Source organism: Eubalaena glacialis, chromosome 12 (genome assembly GCF_028564815.1).
Source record: "Eubalaena glacialis isolate mEubGla1 chromosome 12, mEubGla1.1.hap2.+ XY, whole genome shotgun sequence".
Classification (NCBI taxonomy): Eukaryota; Metazoa; Chordata; class Mammalia; order Artiodactyla; family Balaenidae; genus Eubalaena; species Eubalaena glacialis.
The window spans coordinates 2,026,449-2,033,287 of NC_083727.1; the positions used below are offsets into that span (position 1 = coordinate 2,026,449).

Consider the following 6,839-nt stretch of genomic DNA (forward strand, 5'->3'; position numbering starts at 1 on the left):
GAGCGGAGAGTGGGGTCCTGCCGTGGGGTCCCTGGTGGCTGGACAGCAAGGGCAGGGCTGGACTGGACAGAGTCAGACTGCGAGCAGGTGCTCACCCAGCATGACGTGCATGAGCATGTTTAGGAATAGAGAACGTTCTAGAACGTGAGGTGCCCATGCACCTGCTGCTTTGCCCTGTGGCGCACGTGCTCTGTTTGCTCCAGAACGCCGGCGGAAGAGTCACGGGAGCAGTGATGACCCCGTCAGTGGGTGGGTCATATCCTCCGGCCGCAAAGCCCACCGGCCTCTTCACCCCTGTGAAAGCCTCAGGGCCTCACGGGAGGTGCGTGGGGTCTGGCGGAGCTGAAACCGGAGCCCCGCGTCCCTTCCCCAGCCTGGCCCTCAGGCTGGAAGGAAGAGAACGGGATGCGGGGAAGGCAGGGCCACCTCGAGGAGGGATGACAGGCCGCACGTTCCTTAGGGTGGGTTTCCCCTGACAAGAGCCTGATATTTCTGTGCTTTGGAGGACTTATCGCCTCCAAAGCCCTTCCGTACACATAACCTGACTTGGTTCTCACAGGGGTCCTGAGAGGGAAAGGCCCCCAAACGCAGAGGGGGAGCGGAAGACCGAACGTGCAAACCCTCGTCCTAGGGAGGGGCCAAGCCAATGCGAGCCGGACTCTGACCTCAAGGCTCAGACCGCGGGCACTGACCGGCCTGGACCGGGCAGCAGGACGTGGCCATGGGCGGCTGGCACCCCGCACCCCCGCCGTGCGCACGTGGTCCTCCCGTGCTCACCCTCCCTCGGGGCGTGGCCGTCGTTGGCTCCTCCCCAGCACCCTCTGACAGCGCCCCGAGGAGCCTGGATGAAATGCGGGGGGCTAGCGGAGTAGCGACAGCGACACCCAGCCGGCTCGGTGGCCGCGTCGCCCCTATGTGGGAGGCGGGGGTGGATCCCAGAGGTGCCCTTCTCTGCAGCTTGGTGGCCGGAGCGGCTCGCGTGCATCCGGGGGTGTGGATGACCCCTGTCCTCTCCCGACGCTGGAAGGGAGGTAACGAGACGCAAGGCCGAGGCGGCCGCTGGGGCGCCGGCTTTAAGCTCCTTGGAGGACAGGCAGGGCCCCTGGGGAGGGGAGGAGCCCAGCTCCCAGCTCCCAGCCGCAGTGCCGGCTGAAACACTCGTCACTTCCTCTAGACAGGGCGGGAGGGGACCCGGGGGTGGAGAAGGGTTGGCTTGTCGCTGACCCCTCTTCCTTGGTGATCAGCAAGCCCTGCGGACGAGGGCACGGCCCCGGGAGGGGTCTCGCGGCGTTACCTGATCTCCTGCAGTCCAGACCCGCTGGGAACCCACTCCCAGAGACCCTCGGCAGCTCTGAAGAGCACGATCCCCCCCGCCGGCCTCGCACCTGCCAACTCCGGAGGGGCCGTAGGTTCTGGCGCAGACACAACGGGTGGCCCGGCCCCAGAAGGGAGGAGACTGTCGGGCACGTCCAGGCAACAGCTGCTCCGTGGAGCTTCTGTCACGGATCGAACAGGGGTGAGCATGAGGGCCCCTCCCGGGCTGTGTGCAGTGAGCCGGTGCCTCCCCGAGTGCCAGCGACCAGGCGGTGATGCGTTCTTTAAGAGCTCAGCGTGGCGGAGCGTCTGGGGCCCCTCACACTGCGAGGTTAATCGCCAGGATTCGCGTGCAGTTGAACCTTTGCGCCAGGAGAGGCACCAGGCCTTGGGAGAAGTGAGCCACGGGGCACAGTCCCGGAGTGAGGCCGGGCCTGCGGGAGGGTCTTCTTGCTGGGCTCCAGCTGGACCGGAGGAGGCGGACCCTCGGGACTCGAACGTGAGCCTGCCTGGACCTGAGTCCTGGCTCCACACCTGGGCGAGCTCTGAGCCCCTGCCTGGGCTTTGCTTCTGCCTGCTATTATTATTATTATTATGTCCCATCTCCAGAGAGAAGAGCCGGCTTTTGCGTAGAACGTAACAAGGAAGTAAAAGGACAGAAGCAACAGTGGCAAGGACCACCCGGCCTCCGGATGAGAAGAAAGCGCACAGCATGCTCCGTCCACAGGCCAGGCACCGCCGGTGTTGGGTCTAACCCTCTAAGAACCAGCACAGAATGGAAATGGACCGGCACACAGTGATGGTGTCGGGTAATAAAAATGCATCTAGTGAACCAGGGATTTTCAGTCTTTCTTGGGAAGAACAGATGGGACTTTCCTGGATGTTTTTTCATCTCTAAGAACAGTCACTGGCACCTCCTTCAAGGCTTTGAATGGGGAATCTTTGGTGGAATGTTGAGCACCACGCCTGGAAAAAAAGAAGTTGATCAGTAAGATTAGGGTCCTTTCTTTCTTCATGTAACTCCTGGAGAAACTGATCCACGAGCGGGTAAGACTCATAGAAATTAGCCAGTTTGGCTGTTGCCAGTCAACGGGCCCCAGAAGAATCCAGAACGACACCTGAGCCTCCTGATCCCGCCCCGAGCTCCACTCTCACAGTGACCCCCGAGCCCTGCATCGCCTGTGCTTTCATCGGCAGAGGTGTCACTGAACGCGGTGGATGCTCCCTTCTGCTGTGTGCTTTCCATGCGGTGTATCCACAGGAACAAGCAATGTGTGAAGCCGGGTCTCAGGCTGCTGGCCCGTGAGGAAGAGCCGAGAGTGGGGGCCCAAGGCCCACATCCAGTCAGCAGGCCTGTCTAACAAAGCCCTTTACTGGGCGTCCAGGGTCGGAGAGTCAATCCGGAGCCCCTCTGCCAAAGGAAGAGACGAGAAGACAAGAGGAACCGAGGACAGGTTCCTGCTGTCAGGAAATCCCCAGTGTCTCGGAGACGTGCCCCTTCGTGCCCACGATGGAGGGATGTCGGCGAGTGGAAGATGGATCCCACTCGAGAGCAGCAGTGGGGGTGCCGAGCAGTCAGCCGTCTGAGGTGGACGGGTGTCCACGGCTGTTGTCGCTTGCCGCGTGCAGAGGGCGGCGTGGGCTCTGAAAGTGGCCAAATAAACCCTGGTCTCAGCCGTTTTGCCCTGTCTCAGGGCTCTGTGGCCTCTCCCTTTGGGGATGTGGTAGATGCTTGGGTCTACAAGCACCGTTTTTGAAAGAGCTCTTTGTTTGTCGTGAAACCACCAGACGTCCAACCAGTCCCTGGGACCACAGGCCACCCGAGGGACACCTGGCCGCCTTCCCGACCCCTGTGGGATCCCCGCTCACTTCCCTCAGATCAGAGCCACACAGACATCTCCCAAAGCACAAGGTCCTTCATGTCCTGAGACTGAACACCTATTTGGAACGTTTCCTCTACAACAGTCGTCACATCATCGCATGGAATCACAGCCTCCACCTCTGCTGATGTGTGAATATTCCCGACGAACGTGCTGGAACCACAGAGCAGAACAGCATGGGGTTCAGACCCTAGACTCGGGTACCTGCCCTGGTGCTGAAGAGCCCAACTTCCTTGGAGATGCACTTCCAATCTCAGCTTCCCCCTGGAGAAAACGGAGGAGCAAACTACATAAGCTTGCTTTAAGCTTTAAACCTGTCAAGATATATGAGCTTATCCTTTGTAAAACTGTAAAACAGTATACAAGTATAACTTTTACTGTAATATAACATACCCAGATTAAAATAAGTGTTGTTAAGACAATTTTGTGAGGAGAGGACATACTGTGGGCATCTAAGTTAACTGTCAGGAGGGTCCCCCTCATATAGCATCTTAGGAGGGATTCTTTAACTCAGAACTTTAAAGGAATGACTCATTCTGCAAAAGGAAAATACGTCCTTTACTCCATCTACTTATTTTGCACAAGTGTTAGGGACTTAAGGTTTGTATGCTTCCGAAATTCATATTCCTATGTTGAAGCCCTAACACCCACCGTGGCTGTCTTTGGAGATGGGGTTTCTAAGGAAATAATGGGGGTTAAATGAGGTCATACGAGTGGGTCCCTGATCCAAGAGTGTTAGTGTCCTCATAGGAGGAGACACCAGAGAGTCTCTCTCTCTCTTCACACAAAGAAGAGGTCATGCGAGGACACGCGGAGAAGAAGGGGAGCCCTTACCAGGTACCTTGACCCTGGACGTCCAGCCTCCAGACTGTGAGAATAAATGTCTGTTGTTTAAGCTGCCCAGTCTTTTTGTTACGGCAGCCCGAGCTGATTCATGTAACAGGTGTTTTAAATGATAAGTCACAGAAGGAGAAGGAAACCTGTGAGAAAATATGGGTTTACATGAGGCAATTGCACGTGACTCAGGACCACACACAAAGTGCTTGCGACATAAGTGACACAGCCCCGGACATTCTGCACGGCCACCCAGCCCTTCCCCCACTCCTAGGTCCAGGCTTGCAGCTGACCTGGGGGGCTGGCATGGAGCTAACTCCCGCCTGGCATCACGCAGACGACATCCCCATTAAACTATTTAGGAGACATCCTCCAACATCAGCGCACTGGTCTGACCAGACCGCCTCTTCCTTGGGGCACTGATTGCACTGTGTTTATATTTGACACCCTGGGATTTTCAAAGTTCCCGACACACAGTACCATATGAATACTGTGACTTTCAACTTTCTTAACTGCTTCTAACATGATTCTCTTTCATCCTAACCTCAAAGGTTGCCATTAATTCCCATTAGACTATCCGACCACCAGATAGCGATTTGAAAATACTGCATTCATTTTGTGAGTTCTCAGCTCACACAGGTGGTGTATTTCTGTAAAACTTTATCCTAACTCTGCATTTCATTTGGTTGTATTTCCAGTGAGGCACCTTGAAGTCTCTTTTCTCCTCTGGGCAAGGTTGTGCAGACTTTCCATTAACTTCACAGTGAGGGGGAACAATTTCTCGGCTTTTGTGTATTTGAAGTTGTTTACACCCTGCAAACCTTTCTCTTTTCCCTGAATGTCTGAGGGATTCATCTACGTGCCCCCAACACCACCAGTGGCCCAGGGTTTATGCTCGATCCCAGGGAGCACATGAAAGGGATCCAACGGTCTGAAGAAAAATTGACATTCACGGGGGAAAGGCCTTCCTCCCCTGCATCTCAGGGTCAGGAATCCAAGGGCAAAGTGAGAAGCCCAGCGTCTGGCTTCGCACCTGCTCTGAGCTTGGCCAGAACTGGCGGGTGTAAGATGGGCAGGTGGAGAACATGCCAGGGTAGGACCGCCATGACCCACCTGTGATTCATCACTTGTGTTTAGATCACTGAGGTTTCCATTCCTTCCACACCCCAACCAAGGACGCCCAGGCGTGTCTGCCCCCGGCCCTGAGCCCGTCTTTAGGCAGGTGGGCCCTAGCCTCCCTGGCACCTGCACCAGGCCCAGCTCCCTGACCAGCCCGGTGCACTGCCCGTCTTCTCTTTCCCAGGCCACGGCCTGCTTTCCTGGTCTTTGCTGTGGGATCGTGCAGGCCGCCCCAGAGGATGTCTGTGAGACCCCCCAGCAGCAACACAGAGCCCCCTCACTCCCGCACATGCATGTGCACACACGTGTGTTCCAGCATGCACGCACTCAGAACCAACACTCCATCACTGCCCACGTGCATCCCTGCCTCCCTGGAGAGATGACCACTGGGATGGAGGGTGGTTCAAGAGCTGGTGAGCTCGAGTGACGTCAGCGCCCATTTCCAGGCCGCGGAGGGATGCTGCGTCTGCATGTGGCTGGCACATCTGGTCTGCTTCTGTGCCGGTTTTCTCGGCCAAGGTGCTGCCCGGGCCCAGCAGGAGACTTCAGGCTGCTCCTGGATCAGAGGGCAGAGTGAGTGTCGATGGTTCATGGTCACGGCTGACACCTGTCAGAGGACAGTCCAGAGCTCCTAACTGCAGGGGCACCAGGGTCCCAGGAGTGGGTGGAAGGGCCTGGGCACGGTCTCCCTCCCCGCCCATGGTGCCACCAGGGACCTGTTCCCCTTCACGTTCCTGGTGCCCCAGCCCCACACAAGGCCCGGGGCACAGGGAGCTGCAGAGAACCGACCCTTTTCTCTGAAACCCGAGCTGGAGTCTGGAGCCACGCAGGCAGGAGGTGCAGTAATTACATGGTTATCACACCGCAGAGAGGGGAACAACCGGGCGGGGGGGGCGGGAGCTGGTGAAAGTGCCGACCCTGACCCTGCTCCTGCGGCAGCTCTGGGGGATGCCTGGACATCTGCCTGTGAGCCAGGCCCCTGGGGTCCCTGTGTTCCAGGTGCAGAAGGACGTTAGGACTTTATGCCAGCACGAAGGTCCCCGCAGTGCCTCCCAAACCATCAGTCGCCTTGGGATGTCACACACTTTTTTTGTTTGTAGCTCAAAACTCTCTGGGAATTCTTTTGGAAAAGAAAGAATACTTTCTTTTGGCGGTGTGGCCTGCACAATATGTCTTAGATAGAAAATGTCTCTCTTCCTATTTCATGCCATCTTGCTTCACGGTGTCAAATTTTAAATTCTGAAATTGGATTTTTCCTTCTACAATCAGGCAGAAGTTGTTTGGAACTTTTGGGGTAAAGTGAATGATAATGCTGGATAGTATACTTTTTGGTGAAAATCCAGAAATAAGACTGGGTTACCTCGGTGGTTCACATGCTGTCCTGAAGTCAAGTCCAAAAAGTGTGTGTGTGTGGATTCCAAACATGTTTTAAGCTCTGGAAACAAGATTGCTGTAAGTGAGGGGCTTGCCGACGTAACTACTTCAAAAGCCAGCATTGCTTGGATATAAATGTCATGGAATCTGCTTCAGAAACACAACCAGTTACTGCTTTAGAGCCACTTCCTATAAATCCATACTTTGGCAAATTGCAGAAATAACGCTCTTTTCTGAAATTTTAATAAAGCATTGCGGCTAGCAGCCAGGGACCCTCTCAGGCACAGGCACATTTTGAAAAAAGTTAAATAAGGATGT

At 55.9% G+C, this 6,839-nt stretch overlaps 1 long non-coding RNA gene across 1 annotated transcript; it reads left to right on the forward strand.

The window, feature by feature from the left end:
* The first annotated feature begins 1,117 nt into the window (after window positions 1-1,117).
* Window positions 1,118-4,089, forward strand: LOC133102365 (uncharacterized). Its single transcript, XR_009702924.1, has 2 exons — window positions 1,118-1,516; window positions 1,924-4,089. It is a non-coding gene; the product is annotated as an uncharacterized LOC133102365 (long non-coding RNA).
* Window positions 4,090-6,839: the final 2,750 nt, after the last annotated feature.